Source organism: Thermobia domestica, chromosome 8, assembly GCF_964235325.1.
Source record: "Thermobia domestica chromosome 8, izTheDome1.hap1.1, whole genome shotgun sequence".
NCBI lineage: Eukaryota > Metazoa > Arthropoda > Insecta > Zygentoma > Lepismatidae > Thermobia > Thermobia domestica.
In genome coordinates, this window is record NC_137461.1 from 222,091,738 (window position 1) to 222,115,897 (window position 24,160).

A 24,160-nucleotide genomic window follows, 5' to 3' on the forward strand; every position below is an offset into this window, starting at 1 on the left:
TTACACATTAGTCGATATAAAGACCTACGTGGCAGAAGGCGGTTTAACACGCACTTGCACTAAATTCATAAGGTAGACCTGATTTAATAAATTCATTGATAAATTTACTATTTGGTACTGGATTCACTTGCACTTGGATTCAGCTTGCACTCAATGCTAACAGAACTGACGGTTTACAGATCTTTACTATGCACTGATATTAAATTAACGAGGATTGCCTGACGACTCGTATTACATCTCACCAATAATATAACTTTTAATAACAATTATAATACAATTTATGGCAACAAACAAAATTTGTCGAACAAACAGTTCACATTATTTTTATTTATCATAGATGGCAGTTACGACGACGCATCGAAGTTCCATGTATGGAAGTTAATGATAACTTTCATTTATTTCCTTTAAATACTCGAGCGCATCCGGATACAAGTGAAAATTAGTATATTTTAAACACGTTGGTAAATGAGGCAACTTTAATCAGAGGCAACGAACTCTCCTCGATTTACTTGAATGACTAAATTGTTTTACATTGAAACATGTCTCACTGTAGAATATAGTATAATAAGCAAATATATATATATATATATTTATGTACATAAAAATTCAGGCATAATCATTTGCAGTTTAACTAAGGGTCTGAATCTTTCATCTCAGAGATACTAATTGTTCATAAAGATTGAATAAAACATGTCGGTTACTCAATTCTAAGCAATACGTCACGTAGTAACAAGTACTCTAATCTACGTTAGGTTACGTTGATAAATACGTGCATTAGAGTTAGTATTCACGAGGTTCCATACGATCAAACATACGGGATAGCACTTAAAAAAAATCCCGACAAGGAAGATTAAGTAAAAGAAATATGCCTCATAAACTAAAATGCTGGTAGTAAACCGCAAAAGTGGTGAAAATTGATGAAAGTTTCATTAAGAAACTTTTTATATCAAACAATATATATATTCAAAAGAGCAAAATAACACTGAAATTATTATCTGGATAAGTTACACTAACTCTTCAGCAGAAGTAGTCCGGCTTCAAGCCCAATGATTATTATATAACTAGTTTTACAAATATCAATAAAATCGTTAAAGAAAAAAAAGATTTATCCGGCTTATCTGATCATTTACCTTAATAAGTGAACTGAGAACTATTATCAATATTATCGGTTGGATTACATAAGCTGATGGCAACTTATGGTCAATAATACCGAGCATTCACCATCGTTACTTCACTTGTACAGTTTCATCTCTTAATATTATTAGAAAGGACTCAAAGATTATTGACTTTGGTGAAAAATTTCTATTCGATTTACTATTTGCTTTTGTCAATTTACTGTCATTATTTTCCAAGTGGGCAGTTTGATACTGGCATTCAATGAAAATTATCGGCTATTTATACAAAGGACGAAGATACATTATGTCTCAACTTTAAATAACAAAATCCTACATAAATATGCGAACTAAAATCTTGAGTTATGATAACTTACTAGTGGCAACAATGTAACATGTTTCGTATGTTCTGGGCTTACGAAACTAGTACTATCTTAAAGTATTCAATGTTTCTATAATTTAAACAGGGATCTCATTCCTAAATAGTCATACAGACTTACAAAACTACCAATCTCAAGTGGGCAAGAGGATAGCTGCACTGCACTTCCCGAAAATAACCTTGAATTTTAAGATTGCCCTCTTCAATGAGCGCAGAAATCAAAAATAGCTACTAAATAGCGAAATATCTTAAAACTTTATTCACACTCACGCAGTATAAATGAAATATTATGAATATATAACATTAATCCTTCAATTGTTACTCAACTGTCCCTAACACGAAGGCGGAAAAAAAATGGGTTCAACTACAACTGTAGACATTAATTTTGTTTTCATAAACGGCTCATGAGAAATAAGTTACTTCATATGTATTTAGCGTATAAACTATTTTGGACCACTAACGTTGTTAGTTTCTAAAACTTCTGTTGTATTGATAGGACTTATCAAATGTCAAGCAAGCAAATCACTATAATTTCTACTATCTAATATGCACTCGACTTCTGACCAGTTACGGATTTTTTTTTTTTTTTTTTTTTTTGGACAAATATATGGAGGCAAAATGTTGAAATCCAGAGGAAGTATAGTTACGTAGCCTATCTATTTGAAAAGATGGCCTATCACTCGCTAAGACATACTCAGCAGATATTACATGACACATTTATTTCATTTTAGATAGACTACCCCTTGATATGAATTTATTTGAGCCTATCTCAATTATTTAGATGAAAATCAACCTGTCAGATCATATACTCTTACGATGTATACTCTCATGATGGTATTGAGTGAAGCATATAAAAAAAACAAGGCACCATATCCAAATAAACCATAAAATTCTGTATTCCTTGCATCTTTGAAGCGAAGAGCCCCAAACTCAATATATTTTAAACGAAGTACTTCACAATTACCATGAATTATAACAAAGAGGCGCATACAGCTGCGCTCTAACTCACTCAGGGACCAAACATCATATACAAGATTCGTAGTATTTCTAATACGTCGACGTAAACTTACAATGGGGCTACACAAACAAAGTAACAGTCACAACGTAAATAAAGGGAGTAACTGGTGCCTACACATAAAAAGCTTATTTCACTCAATTATTAAACCACACTGTCCTTTATTAGAGAACACTCACTACTATCATTTGAACCCATGCATAATTATACTAGCAACTTACCTATCCATCATTCTAAAAAGGCTTTTTTTTTGGGGGGGTAGGGATAGCTACACTTCAATATGCTTAACTAGCGTAAAGTAAATAATGGCATATACATTACAAGATTGGCACAACAAATTTTACTTTCTCTGCATAGCCATTGGCTAGTGTTTATTGAGGACGCCAAAATTTGATGTAATATCATTAATAACAGCTAACAGGAATGCTGGTTCTGATCAATGAAGGTTGAAACATTTCCACTGTAATTATTAGTATCGGCGATGAAACAGTAAACTCGAAGCGACAAGGATTGTACTTCACATTTCAATTGTTAGGTGTCTATATTATTATCCTATATTTCAATTTATAAGGTGTTATTGGCAGGTCTTACCACGTCATTACTTTATTACTCTAAGACAACACAACTATCTGTTCTCTAAGGAAAACAAAATTTCTAGAACAGCTCTCTCTTAGGGGAAGGGAATGTGAGTCGAATATCTTGTGAAGAGAGTATAACTGCGCATTAATTATCGGTCAATATAGTATAACATCTGATTTCAGATATGGGATACATTTCAGAATATAAACATGAGAATTTACTAAATAAACACGATAACACAAGAAGAAATGACACTTATATACTAACTTAACACATGCATATAAATATTGAAGACACTCAAATGGCGTTGGTTACTATTTAATTCAGCTTAGAGAACAAAACTTAATTTTTATGATTTCGGAATTCTACTTACAAGAGCGCATTGTTGACATATCGTGGGAGCACTAGAGGCAATTCAAGATGTTAAGGCATTTTGATTAATTTTGGTTTCCCTATCAAGGAGCGACCCCTGACAGCAACTTCCTACATGACTAGCAGTTCGGCAATTAAACTTACTCGCACATGGTAACACTTATCATTACGCCTATTAATATAAACAATATAACTGCCATGTTTCAATACGTAAAATCTGCAAAACACGAATTCTTAACTTACATTATTAATTTGTTGTCAGGCATTTATACGATATATATATATATCTTTGTGATATGGTGCATTGATATGTCAATTGAAGATAAATCAGATATGTACAATTCCTAGCTGTTTCACCGATTCACAAAATAAATGACAATCCCGTCATGGCCTACCTGGACTGATTTTCACAAACATGCACTAGACCAGATGAAGAATGGATGCACTAGACCAGATCTAGTTCACATCGATCATGTAGATCAACATTGGTAACTTCTTGACAATAATCCTGTATACAACCTTTTTTATATACGTTTCAGAGGCATGGAACGTCTAATTTTATTTTATATTTGCTTAAAATTGAACAGTTGGAGAAAAGCACCTCCACTTATAAAAACCAGTTGTTCAGTACAAAGAGGATGGTGCGTTATTTTCACCTTTTCGAGAAAATTACGAAAAACACAATTCGCTTCCCCACGTTTTTAATAAAAAAAAAACAAAAAACAAAAAAACAAATGCATAGCTTACAACCCACTCTCTATTGCTTCATGCAGCGATTGAGCAACCCTAAAGAAAGAGACTAGAGAAATTAGAAGGCCCGCAAAAGTTAAACCGAACGCAAAAAAAATTAAATATAGAATTTCTATTAAAGTTTATGAATGCAAAAAAGAAACGGCGGGGTATAGATTTCTCGCTAATATGTGACGGTACGTCACACACAGAACTCGGGAGGAGATTTGGAATTAATTTTTCGCGAAGTCATTTCATAAAATTATTTGTGTTCATTTCATCATGATAGTCTCCCGATTTGGTGCTAGATTTGAACATGAGCAAAGCGTTTGGAACGAAACCATCCTTGTTTCCTGCATGCACTATTATAACACACCGTCCTTTAGACAAAGGCATTCGAAGACCTTTCCCGAAATCGTCCGACCAAGAATACGTCGCGGTGTCGCTACTATGCAAATAAGTTTCGTCAATATATATTATTGGTCATTTTTTTGCCTATAATGAAATATTTGTCTTAAAAATCTAGTTCTTTAAAGACGGATATCTTGCCTCTCTGTTAAAAGTGTTCTATTATTCTCAGTTTTCCTCCACCTAAATCCAATGTTTCGTAGTAACCGTCGTAGACTAGCTTTACTTTCGGCAAAATGTATCTCTTCCTGCAATTTTGCATGCAGTTTCTTCAGTGTAGGCACTTGTTTTTCTTGTAGAGCATAATCATATATACACCTACGGATAACATTTTCATCGAAACTGTCTACTGTTGATTTAGTCGTTGGTCTTGGTCTTTTCTTTCCAGGAGTAGCGAATGATGTGGAAGGTTCTTCTGATGATTCGAGAACGTGTCTTTCTTTCACTATTGCTCTAATTGTTCGTTCTGAAACTCCCGTCGCGGCTGCCGCTCTTTTCCTGAAGTTTTTGATTGGAATTCCCACCCCACTACTAACTTCATTCTTCATAAATTCGTGTACATTACTTAATATTTCTCTATCTTGACTGTGCAAGGTTTTTGTTTTTAGTTTAGGTAGTACCGGTGGCATTATGAAATTTACACTAACTACGCTCTAACTACAATCACACACGCAATAATTACTCTCACACAAACACACACGTACACAATATAAAACAGATTCCGCAGTTAGCACAAGTATAGATATCCTGAGAAAAATGCGATGTATCCAGAAGACAGCTTGTTCACTTTTGAACCTTATTAGCAGCTCTTACGTGAAGCAACAGAAAAAGTTGTCAGCTTCATAACACGGGGTTTTGTTTAGGTTCCAGCAAGAATTATCACGTTAGTGCTAAAAGGTTAGACAGTTGTCTACTTCAGCGAACATAGAAAGGCAAACATGAAAGCTGTTTTTTTTTTTTCAGTTTCTGGCATTCGAAGGGTTCATATTCTGTGCTTTCGTGGATTATAAATATTCCCTGTTCTCTCTCTGTCTCTGTCTCTCTCTCTTACGAGGGAACCTATCCAAGTGTAACTTTGACTTCGAGTTGAAACTATGGCCATTGGATACCGTGTCCCAAAAGAACATAACACGAAAAGGGATACATCCTCGATCGCAACCGTTTCGGAGATATAAGCGTGAAAAGTTAGAAATTGAGCTCCATACTATACATTACAAAGTCAGATTTCGGATCAGAATTTTCGGAAACTGTCAGGTCAAGGAAACTCAGCGAATACATATCAAATTAATGTGGGGAGCACAGCACCTTTTGAATGAAAACATTGATCCCCGTGGCACCCGCAGAATCCCAGGCGGGGTCCAACTCAAAATTTGCAAATAGAACCGGGGTCAAGTAGCATATTGTATGAAAGCTATTGTTAAATAAAAGAAGATAGAATAAATCTCAAATCTCAACTCCCTACGATAACCCTGTGCAAACGGGCAACTGGTCAAAATGTTAATACAACCTACATCAGAAATTCTACAGCCACCCTTCTAAATCCGTTAATTTGCGACAATAACAAAACAAAAAAACACGTTTGAAAGTGCAAGGTATTGAAGTAAAGCAAATTGCTGCAGAGTTTCTCTCTCTCAAAAGCACCCTCCGATATATTTTATTTCTGCACCATTATTCCAGTTTTCTCCAACCCCACTCCTCTGCAAGTTGCCTCACAGTTTCAAGATTACTCCTTTTCGTCTTTACCATCATGTTTCTCGTTCAGCAAGTCCCCCGATAGAAATTTCACAGTGCAATCTGTGAATTTGGGGTCTCGATGCGCGAAGCATATATCGTTGCCTTTTGACCTTCTCACTCTCCACGACGATTGCGATTGACAATGTATCCTTTCTCTTCTAAGACACGAAATCCAATGTTCATGGTTATTCTATGGTCCATTGGTCATTCGAAGTCACACTTATACTTGGATAAGATCCGTTGTGCGACTCTGTGAGAAACTCTGAAGCAATTTGCTTTACTTCAATACCTTGCACTTTCAAACGTGTTTTTCTGTTTTGTTATTATCGTAAATTAACGGATTTAGAAGCGTGGCCATAGAATTTCTGATGTAGGTTGTATTGACATTTTGACCAGTTTGCCCGTTTGCACAGGGTTATCGTAGAGAGTTGAGATTTGAGATTTATTCTATCTTCTTTTATTTAACAATAACTTTCATACAATATGCTACTTGACCTCCGGTTCTATTTGTAAATTTTGAGTTGGACCCCGCCTGGGACCCTGCGGGTGCCCCGGGGACACAATTTTTTCATTCAAAAGGTGCTGTGCTTCCCACATTAATTTGATATGTATTTGCTGAGTTTTCTTACTCGACCGTTTCCGAAAAATCTGACCCGGAATCTGACTTTGTAATGTATAGTATGGAGCTCAATTTCTAACTTTTCACGCTTATATCTCCGCAACGGTTGCGATCGAGGATGTATCACTTTTGTGTTATGTTCTTTTGGGACACGGTATCCAACGGCCATAGTTTCAACTCGAAATCAGAGTTACACTTGGATAGGTTCCCTCGTTAGAGAGAGAGAGAGAGAGATGCATATGTATGTGTATATATGTGCTCCATAGGTCCCGGAGCGATGTATCAACTGCACTCCTCTCTTCTTGGGTCTATATATATATATAATATATAGGGCCGGATCCAGGATTTTCTGACGGGGCTGCACCAGTGCTACCTCCTCATTTTATATAGTCTATATTTACTAGTCTATATTTACAATAGAGGAAGGCGCACCAACGACTACCAGTACATTTGAATGACTAGAAGTACTACATCCTCATTATATCTAGTGTATATTCCCAACAGAGGGAGGTGCATATGAACCGGTGCACCCCCTGGATCGTATATGGCTAGCGTGTTTGCCTGCGGGATGTTTGATCTTGGTTCGATTCCGTGTCAGAGAGCATTGAACGAATTACAGTAGTTCAGGAAGCCTCGTTGCTGAAACGGGACGTTAACTCCAAACTAGCTAGCCTTATTGCGTCTAGTATGAATTGAAATTAAGAAATTTTAATATAAGACAATATAATATTCAAAAAACAACTTTATAAACTTTTGAAATGTTTCAACATGTGTCATTTTGTCAACCATTTTTAGTTTTATAATTTAAAAATTCATCACTAATAACATTTATCAATATAAAAATATTACTGTTATAGGAAATATATCTATAGGTTATTGTTAATTGTCATAAGAATTGAATTATGTGTTCTAAAATTTCAATTTGTACATTCTGTTATATGTAATTATTTGTAATGAGTAATAGTTTTGATATATTTTTAATACTGAAAATGTTTGACTGAGTAAGGACAAAGATATTGAGTAGATACGTTTCCAAAGTTTATACATATATTTTTAAGTAACTTGCCTTTTCTCAAAAGGTTTTTAGCTTTATATTAAACTTGATTGGCACTTATATTGAAAATGGAATTGTCACCTCCCTTTCCCCGTATTGGATATAGTAATTTGTGCTTTAAGTTGGCAACAACATCTTAACAATCACAATGTTCATTGGAGATTGTGACACAATCATTCCACGAGTCCTGCTACGTTGCCACAACTATATGCATGTGACTGTGGGCGCGAGAGTGCTGTGGCTGTCACTCTGCATATTTAAACTATGATTTCACCAGCGTGTCGCGGATTCAAATGAATATTGTGGCAACAGGAGAAAAGAGGCCAGAACAGAGAAGTGCGGGAGGCTAGAAATATTAAAAAAAGAGGCGTGACAAAACAAAATCTGTTCTCTACAGCGCGGCAGAGACTCGCGAAACGGGCTCTACATTACCGATTCCAGTGTTGTCGTGGATGCCCGCGCTTCTTTTTTGTACAAAAGCGCTAAATGGATGCCTTATTTCGAAAGAAGAGTGGAGACATTCAAAGAACGAATAAATAAGTATAAATGGAAATATTATCAGTAATAACAATCATAAATCGTGAGAGTTTTGTGGGTGCAGATGCCAACTCTGAATAATAATAATAATAATAATAATAATAATAATAATAATAATAATAATAATAATAATAATAATAATAATAATAATAATAATAATAATAATAATAAACGGCACCCCATCAAAATTCCCTATGATAAAGTTCTAGGCGTGAAATATCTCTGTTCGGACCCATCCATCGGAAGGAAATGTATTATCGTGAACAAAAGTGCATTAGCACCTGTATTCTGCATATCCTTAGTACATTCACTAATAAGCCTAAGATATACAATGTGCTATAAATGAGAAATTGAAATCGGCATTGATCATTTTATGGTATTTACCGGTAACTGCCACTTGGTCAATCCATCTGAAGTGGTCCAAAGATGGGGAAAATGGTTGCTCGACCATCTCCGAAAATTATATAAATTGGAGTGTGATGAACCTTGTGTCAGAGAAGGTCAATAACACTATCCACGTTGTCGTATGTACAAGTGTTCCTGAATGGTGGCCATCTTTATTGTCGATGGAGTGCCAATTTTTGCATTTGCAAGCGTTTACGAAAACTACAGTTGCCGAGGACGTACGAATCGGATGAACACCAAACAAAAACGAATGTTTAGAGGAGAGACTGAGGTACACGGAGAATATATAATCTTGCTTCTAAATAAATATGCAGTGTTGCAAACCAATACATGAAATTACTAGAAGAAGTACAGAAAATTACAATTTTAAAGGAGCTTTAATTTCAAATGGCATAAAGTGGGGGGTTCATAAGTTTTGTGCTGAACATTATTGACTGTAAACAATCTGCAAAAATATCCACACCTGTGATATTACTGGTACTGTAGATTTATGGGGGTCCGAAAATTAAAGTTTGTGATTTTGATGCTATGTTTGGGGCGTAATATCTCAGGAGGGCAAACTGCTAAAAATTGCTGCTTAGGCCACAAAGTAATTCTGTATGTGAATAAACTATTGCAAAAAAATCATGACTGATATTACATGTAGAAAATGTAAGGACATGGTAAAAACGCGAAGAAAGCACGCGCGTGACAATGGTCGTAGCCAGGAAAAATTTAAATGTTTCGATATCTTTCATGCTAGATCTCAAAAACTACGCATGGTTCAGCAATTAGGTCCATTTTGTTTGTGTTTAGTTGTGCAAAGGCTTGCGAGTGGCCTTTGTTCCGTCTTTCTAGTTCCATGTGCCTTTGTTCATCATTACCACGTCCATGTGGTAAGGGGGTTAGCTCCCCCTTGCACCCACGACATCCATCGTCACAGCAGCAAAGTATCATTGAAATCCAATCCCAGTTACGGAAGTTCTGGGATTCACAAGATTGCGTTACACCTATCTATCCTATCCTGCTGAAAATGGCGTACTTGTGGAAAATATTTAAAATGATTGTTCTTTCCCTTATAGCATTACAACAATAACTTTTAGTAGCTGTAATTATAAGAGGTTCTCGCAATTACGCGATTTAAGCAGTGCTGCAAACTTCAGCAATGTTTATCATATCTCCGAAATGGTTTGAGATATCGAAGTGTTGTAAACGTCAAAATAATTTACACATCCATTACAAACCATACAAGTAACTAGATATGATACTTATCTCAGCATTTTTTCGAAATAAAGGCAATCAAAAAATAATATTGTCAAGCCCTGGTAACTTTGTTCCTATTCATTCGAAACAAATCATAACATGATCATGGTATCCAACATTAAAGTACTTTCAATGTGCATTATTCTGTGTATCTCCGTTATGCTGTATTTGCGTTACAGGCTTCCAAACTTTAGATGTTTGTGATACTATAACATCCTTAGTTTGCAACACTGAATAATAAAAGTAATATTTTAAGTTTACGTTTGACACGTTGATTTGAAATATGTAATAATCTGACGTTGTGTCATTTGAAAAAAATATAACTTTACATTAGGTTGGCAGCACTGTTTGTTGTATCTGTTTAATACATACATAGATGTCCCCCTCCTTATACTTGGTTCGTGCAAAGGTGCGGTTTTTTCTCTCTTTTGGTTTGTCCGTTATAGTGAATGGCCAAGATAAATTGTCCATTCTATAGACATGGCAATGATCATGGAGCTAGAAAGATGGAACAAAGGCCACTCGCAACTGAACACAAATAAAAGCGGGCCTATTTGGTGAAACATTCGTAGTTTTTGAGACCTAGTATCAAACATATCAAAACATTTAACTTTTGCCTAGCTACGACCATTGTCACGCACGTGCTTTCTTCGCATTTTTACCATGTCCTTACATTTTTTCCATGTAATATCAGTCATGATGTTTTTTGCAATAGTTTATTCACATACGGAATTACTTTGTGCCTAAGCAGCAATTTTTAGCACTTTGCCCTCCTGAGATATTACACCCCATAAATGGTAACAAAATCACTAACTTCAACTTACGGAACCCCATAAATCTACAGTACCAATAGTATCATAGGTGTGGATATTTCTGCAGGCTCTTTACATGCAATAATGTTCAGCACAAAACTTATGAACCTCCCACTTTATGCCATTCCAAAATACAGCCCCTTTAAAAGTGTAATTTTCTGTACTTTTTCTAGTGATTTGGTTTGCAACCCTGTATATTTATTTAGAAGCAAGATTATATATTCTCCGTGTACCTCAGTCTCTCCTCTAAACATTCGTTTTTGTTTGGTATTCGTCTCATACGTACGTCCTGAGCAACTGTAGTTTTCGTAAACGCTTGTAAATGCAAAAATTGGCACTCCACCGACAATAAAGATGGCCACCATTCAGGAACACTTGTACATACAACAACGTAAATAGTATTTTTCACCTTCTCATACACAAGGTTCGTCACACTCGTATTTTGATAATTTTCGGAGATGGTCGAGCAACTACCTCTGGACCACTTCGTATGGATTGACCTCACCTATTTAAAATTATCGAAACAGATGAACAAAAGTATATTAATCTTTACGTGACAATTTTGGATTTGGATTTATTCTTTATTCTTTACGTGACAATTTTGGATTTATTCTTTAAACTTACGAGGTGTGATTGGAAAGTTTTAAGACTGGGTTTGTAATTTAAAATAGGCAGTACTTATAGCCTGTGTAATAGATCTCCTTCAAAGTAGTCCCCTGCTGAATGAACACATCGATTACAACGGTGTTTCCACTTCTGGAAGCATTCCTAAAAATTATTTTCCGTGATGGTGTGAGCAGTCTCTCCGTATTTGCTTGAATGTCCTCAATTAAGTGAAATCTCTTCCCTTTCAATGACAATTTTAATTTACGAAACAAGTAGAAGTCGGCTGGGGGCAAATCTGGGGAATACAGGAGTTGTAGAAGCACAGGAAAGTTGAATTTAGCCAAAAATTCCTGGATCGAGAACGCACAATGCGCTGGTGCATTGTCGTGGTAGAGAATCCAATTCTTTTCTTTGCAGAGGACAGGCCTTTACCGCCGCATATTTTCGCGCAGACGCTGAAGGACACTTTTGTAGTATTCCTGGTTGACTGTCTGCCTCCTAGGGGCAAATCCATGATGCAGGATACCCTTAGAATCGAAGAAAACCACCAACATTGTCTTCACATTTGACCGATTTTGTCGTGCTTTCTTTGGTCTTGGTGAATCTGGGCTCTTCCAATGAGAAGATTGGGCCTTTGTTTTTGCGTCATACCCACAAACCCATGATTAATCACCTGTTATTACCCTATTCCAGAAATCTGAGTCAATTTCGGCTCGATTAAACAGTTCTTGGGACACTTCAAGTCTGTGTTGTTTCTGCTCGTGTGACAAAACTTTTGGAATGAATTTCGGAATGACACTCGACGCATGTTCAAATCATCAGTTAAAATTGACTGAACCGCACAGAAACTTAAATTCAGGTCTTCAGTCATCTCCCTAATTGTAAGTCTACGCTTTGAGCGCACTAAATCGCCAACTTTCACAATGTGTTCGTTAGTTTTTGATGTTGAAGTCCGGTCAGACCGGGAGTCATCCTCTACTGACTCGCGGCCATCTTTGAATCTGTGAAACCAGATAAACACGTTTGACTGGCTCAGACATTTGTCTCCAAAAGCTGTTTTTAAGAGTTCGTAAGTCTCCGAAGCAGATTTCCAAGCTTTAAAACAATCGCGTTGTTCCAATTTTTCATCCATTTTGCGCACTTAAAAATCCGCCAAGACGTACACACACACGCCCGCACTCAACTGGTTGCTACGCCGTACTGAATAAAGATATCTCGGTGTATGTTTCAATATGTCTCAAGGACACACCAAGCCACTGCTTCCATGCTAACGGGCGATTATATCTACTCCTCCTGAGTAGTGTTGCCAACTGTCTTTAAACTTTCCAATGACACCACGTATAGTTCAACTGCAGGAAATTGCTTTAAGAAGTCCTTTTTCACTCTCAATAAATGTATAAAATTACTTACAAGTAACTTCCAAATTTTCCCTGATACAGTCCCTGCTATCTCTTTAAAATTTTATAAACAGATGTACAAAATATATTAATCGTTGATAGATCGTGAAAGGTGACAGTTTTAGATTTACAGAATGAAAGTTACATTTAAAATCTACCTGGTATATTCGAACTAGATGAAATTACTTCAAACTAGATACAAATTGGGTTAACTGCTGTATCGCCGGACCAAAATTAGAAAATTTACCAGATGAATTGGAGAATTTATTTTGGTTTGTGAAGAAGAGTGAGTGAAAGTCAGGTGAGGAGAATAGTTGAAGTTACGAAAATACTTGTTGTTAGTTGTTTCTGATGTTGTAAGCTCCACTATATATGGAGGTGGAAGGGACTATGGTAGTGAGGTACACGTATTATGTTTTATGAGAAAGGCATCGTGGAAATGGTGCATAAATGACAAGATATCGTGTTTGATTTTTATCGAGTTATACAAAAGTATGGATTATTAAGGGCGATCGATGAAAAATTTATAGAAAAAAGGGAAAGAGGTGTATGTTGTATTTATTGATCTAGAATGCTTTTGACCTCGTGAACTGGAAGTTGTTGTTAGGAGTTCTAAAGAAGATAAGGTTGGAATGGAAAGATTGAAGATTCATAAGAAACTTATACCGTACATGAACTAACAAGTAAGTGTTAGGATAGGGGAAGAACTGACGGAAGAGAGTGCAATTGGAAGGAGAGTTCGACAAGGATGCTGCCTCTCGCCAACACTATTTAATGTCTTCTAGAATAGATAGTAAAAAAGAGTTTACATGATGATGAAGGCATTTTGGTAGGAGGTAGAATGCTTAGATGCATACAATTTGCAGACGACATGGCGTTTGTTGCAGAATCTGAAAAGGAAATCAATAACATGTTAGAAAACCTGAAGATGGGGTTTGAAAAAAATGGGATAAAAATAAATGTTAGAAAGACAAAAGCCATAGTGATTGGAACGAAAACGGTCTGTGTCAAATATAAAAGTGGGAGGAAAGAAAATAGATCAAGTGGATAGTTTTCGATATCTGGGTAGTATTCTTAGTAATGACATGAAGTGCGAAAGTGAAATAAAATCAAGGATAGGAATGGCGAAAGAAGCCTTTAGGAGGAAGAAAAGTCTATTTTGTGAGACCTTGAATAAAGAGTTGAGAAAAAGAATCATAAAATGTTTCGTGTGGAATGTTGTACGTATGGGGCGGAAACGTTGACATTACGTAAAGGTGATGAAAATCGACTGGAAGCCTTCGAAATGTGGGTGTGGAGAAGAATGGAAAGAATTAGTTGGGTTGAGCGGAAAACGAATGAGCGGGTGTTAGAAATGGTGGGGGAGAAAAGAACACTTTTAGATATTATTAGGAAGAGGAAGAGAAACTGGTTGGGACATTGCCTAAGAAGAAATTGTATTATGAGGGACGTCCTAGAGGGTATGGTGGCGGAAAAGAGAGGGAGGGGGCGAAAGAGACTACAATTACTGAGTGATATAGATATAGAAACAGAAAGATCATACGTGAAGACGAAGAGATTAGCGGAGGACTGTGGAGCCTGAAAGTTTCTCAGCTGCGACAAGTTACCTGCCAATCATGGCAGAATACCTATGTGTGAAAGGCATGAACTCCTAAACAAGAGAATAGTTTATCGTAAGTGTGGAAACGTATTAAAACTACAGGAAAGAAGAGTAAACTCTAACTGAACCTAATCGAATCTAACCTAATTTAACACATTTTGGTACTTTTTAGGATGGCATTTAGTATCTCCTCAAAGCTATGCAACATATAAGCCATGCTCTTCATAACATGTAGTGTTTTTCCACTATCCTTGTGTACAGGGCCGCCCACAAGGGGGATGTATGGCGCAAGCTGCGCCATTGAGAAAAATTTTGGGGGTGATTTTACTCTACTTTCGAACTAGCAATTTTACTGTCGGAATAGCATTAAAACACGATTTTGGGAAGCTAATTTTAAAAAAATTTCCGGGGTGAACCCCCGTACCCCCTGCTTCGATACTCGACGAATGAAATACCGCGCAAGTAGCCGTATGAAAGGAAAGGTTGGTTCGTTTTAAGAGAGAAGGGCCGCCCACAGGAGGGATGAATGGCGCAAGTTGTGCCATCGAGAAAAAAATTTGGGGGGAATAAAAAAATTGGGAAAGAATTTCCTCTAATGTCGAATAAGTAATTTTGCTGTCGTCAGAATAACATTGGAACACGATGCGATTTTTTTTTTAATCTCGAGAATGAATCCCCCTACCCCCTGCTTAGAAACTCTATGAATGAAGTACCACGCAAGTTGCTATATGAAAGAATGGCGCCAAGTTGTGGTGAACAACAGTTACAAACACTCAAGGAATCACTTTCAAATTTAGATTTGAAACTTGCCTATGTTGTCTGTTGAAAGTTATAAAGTAGTTTGACATAATTGTGAGCTAGTGGTAACCATACAGACAACAGCAAGTTTCAAATCTAAATTTGAAGTGAGCCAGTGAGTGTTTGTAACTGTTGTCCAACAGAACTTGGCGCCTATTTTTGTGATTTCAATTCTTTTTAAGGCCACTCGTACTTGACTCTTTTACAAGAATGTTTTTTGTTCGATATCACTTCTTTTTGTAGGCTAATTTCGAGGATAACATTTTCTTTTGGTATCAAACTCAATAACTTGTAACTTGCGTCTTACTTTTCATGCACAAGGGAATTATATCAATATTTTATAAAGAAAAAAATAATACTACTAATTGTAAAAAAAGAATACCTGTGCCATACACAGTGTGTAGAAGTTTTTATACCCTTCAATATCCTTATAGAACATATTTAGTATTGTACACTACCAAGACTACTAATAAAAGTAATGCCATTTTTATAATTACTACTGCCCCTACTACTACTACAAGCATACTATAATACTACTACAAGAAATAAAAACAACAATTACTAGTACTATAAAAACTACTGCTACACTGGGCAATTGTTTTTAGAGGACTTGAGTTTTGAGGAGGGAAGAGATTATTAGTTTTGGGGGGGAGTGCGCCATCAGCTTTGGGGGGATGGGCACCCCTGCTTGTGTATGCGTATATCCACCGGCGCTGACGCTCCTGCTCATTACGGAAGCACCCTCTTTCTGCCCTGCTCTGCCACCTGCTGCGCCCAGGCCCTGACTCGGTTAGATAGCATTAGTGCCCTTTAGTGGGCACTAGCACAAGTTGGTTCGTGTCATACGTGCATACTGTATTTCGAACAATAATCACTACCAAGTGAGCCAGGGTAGCAGTATTACGGAGAAGAAAATAAATAATGTTCCTAGTATTTTGCAGTAGAAAATAAATAATGTTCCTTCTTTTTTATTTTCGTGTGGTTCGTTATGCCTACACATTTGTAAAAACTGGCTATAAAGGGGCTGGTAAGAAGTTTGTACCGGGCATCGGCTTTAATCAAAATAACAGCAATATTTCCGGCCAGGCCGGTGAAAAACCGGCCAGTTGGCAACTCTATTTGTGAGCTGCAGAGAATGATTTGGAGGCCGCCATTTGGACAGCTCTGGTATACATCATGAGGTGACAGTGGGTCCGATTACTATAGTTTGCCCGAAAACATACTGATTTAATATTCATTTGACCCTAATTGCATATAATCCATCAAAATATCATATTCTTCCGTTTACAAACAGCATTTCCCCCAAATCATCGTGAAAATTTAAGAGTATAGGCTACACACGATATATTGAAATATCCAGCAATGCGTGCATTACTAAGCTACGCGTCATTATTGTTGGGTTTACATTATTTCATTCAATTAAAGGGCAATCGGTTAGATTAGGTACGATTCGTTGTACAGTAGAGCGTCGATTATCCGAACGTCGGTCAACCGAACGACCGCTTAACCGAACTGTGTACTCGCTCGCACCTGTTACTCTCCCACCCTACCGTCCATCATCCCCCTCACTCCCAAACCAAGTTTCCCACAGTAGTCGCCGCACTGAGCCACCGCTGGCGGAACATTGCTTCTAATTGGGTCTTCATAAGGCGCTGCTGACCGGCCAAGCCGCCAGTCGCTGTGTTTCAACAATCAGCACACTTCTTTTTATGAATAAATTTACTGTACAGTACTTCTTTTTGGCAAATAAACATGTACAGTTCGATTATCCGAACAAACCAGTTTTCCGAACACCCATGTACCCCAATTACTTCGGATAATCGACGCTCTACTGTATTTTTAAGAAGAACCCATTTGTATTTAAAATGAAGTTCTGTGTAAGAATAGAAGTGAAACTTCAATTTCACTCTGAGCTTTAACTGCTAAATACCCTCAATCCTAGATACGTCTGTTTTGAATATTGGGCATCTTATTTCTGAGAAAATTACACCGATGATGGTAGAAGCTATATCAACAATTATCTGGAAAATATTGTCAACCGTTCATAGCTTATCTTTTAATGGCTCACAAAACGGATATTTGTAACTGAATAGTCTTCGTCTCAGCTGTTTTATCAGAGTCAACACAAAATTATGAGTAAAAATGTTTACTCAAGCTACTGCGTTGAACATTTAGTAAGAGTTAAGATAACGAATAATATGACGAGAAGCATTCTTACAAGCAGGTGTGCCGAAGTACATCAAAGAAACAAGTTAAATTGGAAGAAGACAGCAACAATTCTATTTGAAGATTACCTATGTATTTGTAAATGCACAACATTCATTCCTTATATCGGTATCCCTCTTATACACATAGAGGTATGGCATTTGTTTTTGTTTGTTGCAGATTAGAACTTCATTTTTCAGCTCTGAGACTATAGGAGACGTGGACCTACTACGTATAATTTAAGGTGGAATCTGAACCTTCCATCGGAAGTCGAACTGGAAGCCCTGTACACCAAAAGGCACATGCACTAGCTCTAGACTAGTGGTGATGACTCATATGCCATTTGCTTTAATGTGAAAAATATTTCAAACACCTATATTTTGTCACATTGTATTGCAGTACTTACAGGTAGTAGTGTCAACAACAAAAATGTATTCCAGTTGAACATAAACCATCAACAAATGACTATACTTTTAGTACTATAGAAACGCATTTTACTCAATTTTCTCGATACCTACACATGGAGAAGAATCTCCACATGACTTCAGGCTTCGACGAAGTGTTACAGTGCAACTGTCTTATTTAGTACAAGTTTTACTTTGGATTCATTTTATTTTGTACTACTTGTTTCTAATAATGTGTGGACATACCTCGCATCAACATATCTATTGTTTTTGTTAATTTACCTTGTAACAATTTATCCATTAAATGTAATCGGGTTCGGACATACATATGTCCGCGCCATTTGGACGGCAGTTTAAGCTGTAACTTTTTTAAAAAAATGTTATTTAGTATAATATAATTTAATACAAACTTCAACTTTACACTAAATTTACTGCAATAGTCGTAAAATTTTCCATTGTAAAAGCTTTGGTTTTTATAGACTTACACTTGATTTAAACAACTCGCTGAACAAAACAACACGTTTATTGTAATATATATATTAATGTGTAATAGTTTCGCCAACTGATGAAGCTAAGTTGATATTTGGCGAAACTGTTGTTACACCTTAATAATTTTTATAATAAGCATATTGTTTTGTTCAGCGAGTAGTTTAAATCAAATTTAAATGCAATAGTCGACTTGGCTCAAATGCTGCGAACAATACTTATTGTTGACGAATAAACTAGAACCTATGTACGGTATTTCTATCCTGAAGCATTCTATTTTGTTAAGTTTGATGAGACCTATCGACTGATACAATATTTATCTTTGGACAGCATTTTATAATAGTTCAATTAAAATCCAAGTTTAAGCTTTAATTATTATACTTTGGAGTATTTATGTCAATAATCATGATCTACTGTTGTCTTGCTAGTGTCACAATGAAGAGATTGATATTTTACGTTTATAGTGGTTCCTATACAACATTAATTTTTAGGTTTACTAAAAGTCGTTTATCTCGATTTTTCGAACACTACACATGAGACTATGTACTGATATATATCATTATGTCTAATTCAATTATATTTATTGGTTCGTTTATGACTTGGCTTTTTCCGGCTAATATTATAGAATTACTGATTCGGATGTACTAGCAACAAGCCCATTTTCCAAAAGATTTTAAACTATTTTAATTGTGCTAGAAGTGATTCTGTTGTGCGACACCCTATATTCGTTTTCCAGTGTAAATTGGATTTGCACTAAAGTATTTTATTTATTTTATATCTATCTGAAACATTACGTTGCATTGTTTTTGAATTACAGCCCTCTGAAGTTCATTTTCCCACGCTTTCGGCACCTTATATTGCCGAAACTATCCCTCACTGACCAAAGTTCCAAAGAAATGTTTTGCTGGTTTCGGTGTCGGGAATCAGCTCCCGAAGTTTTTTTACCATCCTGTATATATATATATATATATATATATATATATATATATATATATATATATATATATATATATATATATATATATATATATATATATATATATACATGAAAGTGACTATGTGACTTAATAACTCTTGAACCACCCAACCAATCTCGATAAAATTTTTATCGTGGATGAGGTTTGAAACTGAGATGGCTTTTTATCATTTCACATTGACGGTGCAACTTAGGAGAAAGGGAGCGGAGGATATGTAAAAATGATCGAAAATTACCGTTATTGTGTTGAATCCATAGTTTTCAGGGTCGCTGAGACGGACAGTGACACTTCCGATGTAGTTTAAATACAAATTCAGCCCCGCACTTTGAGAAGTGGGGTATATATATGATCGAAAATGACCGATATTAGTTTACCGAAAAAAAAATGTCTAAAAATGACCATGTACTATTTGATAGATTTTCTTAAGCTGAGCAAAATTATATGGGCTAGTTTAAATCCTGATGTGTAGTTTGTGAGAAAATCGAGAAAAACGATTTTGTCCCTAAATATATAGATTGGACGATAAGCACAGCACCTATATGATAAAACTATTCGGGAAGTTCTGTATATCCTCATTAAGGTCTCAATCATGACATTAACAAGATAATGATACGTAATATGACTAATGACATATTGCCCAAATTATGATTAACTTTAAAACTTTAAAAAATTTTGTTAACTGTAATATTGTCAAAAGATGAGTCAGAGATTAATCGATAGATAACATCAAGCTGATCAATATGAAGTACTTGAAGTTAAATTCTTATGCGTAATTTTCGAGATAAACGAGAGAAACGAATGTTTCAATAAAACTAGTATTTTTCTATCCTTCCGGTCGTTTTTTTTGAAAACTAAACATATTGTTAAATAGTAGATTGTGTCTATTCTTGTGTGTCTTCTATTAAAGGGTGTTACACATGGTCGTAACAGTGATGTAAATATTCCTTGTAACAATTATGGGGAACAGTTCCCTCGTCTTGACGAAAGAAGGCAACCGCAACCAGAGTTGGTCAACTCCGGTACATGGTACTTAATACATTTTCCAGGAGGGAGTTGTTTCCATCGTTTGTAAACATGCAACATAAATATCAATCAACTCGACTTGATAAAAGAGACTATTCGGTATCGGAACACCTCAACCTTGAAAAATGTAGTAAGTACCGTGTGCCGGATATGGTTGACTGGTACCCAGATCCAAAACTGCGCGTTTTCTTTCCTCAAAACGAGTTGATATAATGTATGAATAATTTCATGATTTTTTTTTTTAAATTGAAATATTTCGTTGAAGGCCTGGCATATCTTCCGTCGCGCTGCAGCGGCGTTTGACCCCAGTTTGAACTCGTACAGCATACACACCCTTATGACACTCTGTAGAAGTTCCATGTTCACTCTGTCCTTATGCAAGTTCACGGTATAACTGAACTACCACAACCAGATAGTATGTTAGATATACCCACACCAACAACTAGGGATGCGCACGAGACAAGATTTGAGGCTGTTTCATCTCGAAAATGTGCTGTAAAAGTGATGTCTCGACTCGAAAAATGTATATTTCTATATTGGAAGAGACGTGTCTCGACTCGAATGTTGTCAGGAAAATCCTATCTCGACTCGTCTCGTGCGCATCCCTACCAACAACTGACCTTCGCCTTATCTCCATTCGCATTCAACTCACGGCGTAAGGGTCAATTGAACACAGACCTCTAGAAAAAACGATAGAACTTTTTTGGTTGCCTTTATAGGTACGGTGTACTAGAAGTGACCAATTCCGGTACCGGTCACTTTGTTTCGTGAAGAGGAGTTGATTACTATATATGTATGATGCAATCACTTGAAATACTCCAGCTCTGGAAACTGTATTATTCCCAATTATGGCATTCGTTATCAAATTTACGATGAATAGTTAATTAGAGGTGTCTGTTAATTAGAGGTTTGTGAGAAAATTGAGGCACGTCACTCAGAAAATAAACACGTGAGGGCTGCATAGAGTGTTAGCTGGAAGTCTTTCCAGAAAAAAAGATCTTTTGAATGGGCCAAGGTGAGAATGAAAGAATAATAAAATTAGACCTTACGAGAGTAAGAATTAATAGATCTGATTGAATTGTTTCATTTTACGATAAGATCAGATCATGAGGAATTGGACAATGATAATCTGATTATTTTTTCAGCTTCTGAGTTTATTTGTAATTAGTATACGTAGACGTATACTTTTTAAGAACGTTAATAACGTACTTTTTAATCACAACGGAAAACACACTATGTAGTACAGTACTATGTGAATTCGTAATGTCAATATTAAATAGATGAAAGCTTCTTCCCTCAGTAATCTTTCCTCTTATGTTCATAAAAGGATAACATACAGATGTTGACAGTACGAGAAACATTCTCTCTAAACGAACAGGGAACATAATTATATAGGAGAAGCAGAACATACGTTCCTGTGTATATAATTACCTGCTTCTCATTTTCTTTAGGTGCCATATGCATATGACATCTAAATAAAATGCATATGCTAATCTACACAGTCACAAAGGAGAACAGCTTTGAATTTTTGGTAAGCATGCAACGGAAACAACTACTTACGTTGCAAGGTTATGGTTATAGACTTCACTGAGGAAAACTGTATATGTGCAAATTAAAACAAATTTTATGTTCTCGTCATCAAATTGAAAAGGAGGAAGTTATGATTGAATTAAAACAGATACGCTGAAGTGAAAATCAATATATTCTATTTGCATCGTTAGATTCAATGGGAAGTCCTCTAGTTTGCGTTCCTCTTTCTACAGAATTCGTCTAAACTCTAATATGTATAGAATTCGTCTAAACTCTAATACGTATAGAATTCTTCTAAACTTTAATACGTATAGAATTCGTCTAAACTCTAATACGTATAGAATTCTTCTAAACTTTAATACGTATAGAATTCGTCTAAACTCTAATACGTATAGAATTCGTCTAAACTCTAATACGTATAGAATTCGTCTAAACTCTAACACGTATACAATTCGTCTAAACTCTAATGAGTATTGAATTCGTATACTCGAACGAAATTCGAGTATCTCATATGCGCATCTTAGGGAACGACCCTAACTTTTTTTTTTTTTTTTAATGTAAGTCAAGTACCAAAAAAGCTAAAATACACTTCTAATTTATTCAAATGAGAATTCCAAATATCAAATTTCATAGTCTCTAACCTTAAGAGATTTCGAGATATGGATATCATATTATAATAATTGTAACTCTCATCTTATCTTTCCATGTTAAATTACCAAAAATGGATAGTTGTAGCTCACGTTACAAATCCGATGTACTGTCTAAATTTTAAGTTTCTAGCCTTAAGCAGTTTAGCCTAGACTTTTATTTAGTCAGTCAGTTCTTTTATGTATAGAGATTTTGTAAAGGAATAGGAAAAAGACGTTTAAATCCAATTTGAAAAGTTGATCTGTAGATTATTTCTATCTATATCTATCTATTTTTAGATAATTTGGAAGAATCCAACATTATTAAGTTGGCAAAGCTTAATTTTAAGACACTGAATTTTTATATCAAGAATTCTGAAGAACTCGTTTCCAGTTATTTTCTTAAATTTTGTTATTATATAACAAAAATATGTATATTTCGAAAATGCTGTTAATTAATACAAATCTTTCTTTAAGAATTCAATGAAGATAATGAAAATGATTTTTTTTAATGAGATATGACAAATTCTTCAGCAATGTTATGTATTTATTTATTGAAGTTTTGCGTCTCTTTTCAATGCCGAGGCTATGTAAGACATGGACCTATTGTACAGTTTAATGTGTAACCTGAGTCGCCGAAATAAATTCAATGTTATCCCTTTGGGAATCGAAGCCAGACACAGTGGCGCTTAGTTGAGCGCTTACCCGTGGCGCTACGCATCCCTCATTCGACCCTATTTTATGTCTATACTGGACAACATTGTGTCCGTAGGTTCTTTCAGGGTTGTCCCGTTTATTCCCACATTCTCATTTAGCAATTATTTTCATAATTATTCAGATTCATTAAGCATCTGTCTTCTTTAGCCTACAAGGTATAATCGTGAGACATAAGCTAGAAATATCATTTCATTTTCCACTTTTGATTTCAGCTGAGACCAAAAAATATTCAATTTTGCTTACCAGAATTAAACTTATTGTATTTTTTGTAAAAAGTAATTGTTGATTGCTATTATTTAATTAATAAATAGTTTGAGCAATTATATTGGTCAAACTATCTTCTATATACAGACTGTTCCATAATTCGTGTTATTTTCTACAGCGCTGGGAGAAGATGAAGTTTATACACTATTAATGTAAAATTTGGCACTCTTATTGAGAAATATCTGAATTTTTCGAATTTCTAAAGAAAATAAGAGAAAATTGCTGTTTAGGTCCCCTTTTAGGGGTGTAAACACGAAAGTTCATTTTCCTTATGGGAGATTCAATGTTAAATTTTAGAAGCAGTTTCCTCCAATAATTATTCGTGAAGATTTTGGAGCAAATGAGTTGTATTTGTTGCAAAATGCAAAAACACTCATTCACAAAGCTAGTAAAGCCGTCTCAAACATTATTTTGTGAAGGTCCCCCTTTTGGGGGGGCAAGGGGCGTAAAAAGGTGGTGGGTGATATGTTACCAAAATCCCAAAATTTATTTTCGGAATGCCAGTAAGCGTGAGATTAATCACAAATGTC

At 35.7% G+C, this 24,160-nt stretch overlaps 1 protein-coding gene and 1 pseudogene across 1 annotated transcript in view; one reads left to right on the forward strand and one right to left on the reverse strand.

Moving 5' to 3' along the window:
• The window catches only part of LOC145693445 (diacylglycerol kinase eta), a 462,730-nt gene that overhangs the window by 54,470 nt on the left and 384,100 nt on the right, over window positions 1-24,160 (forward strand). The gene's annotated exons all lie outside the window — the stretch shown is intronic.
• Window positions 12,283-12,735, reverse strand: LOC145692467 (protein GVQW3 pseudogene; annotated as a pseudogene).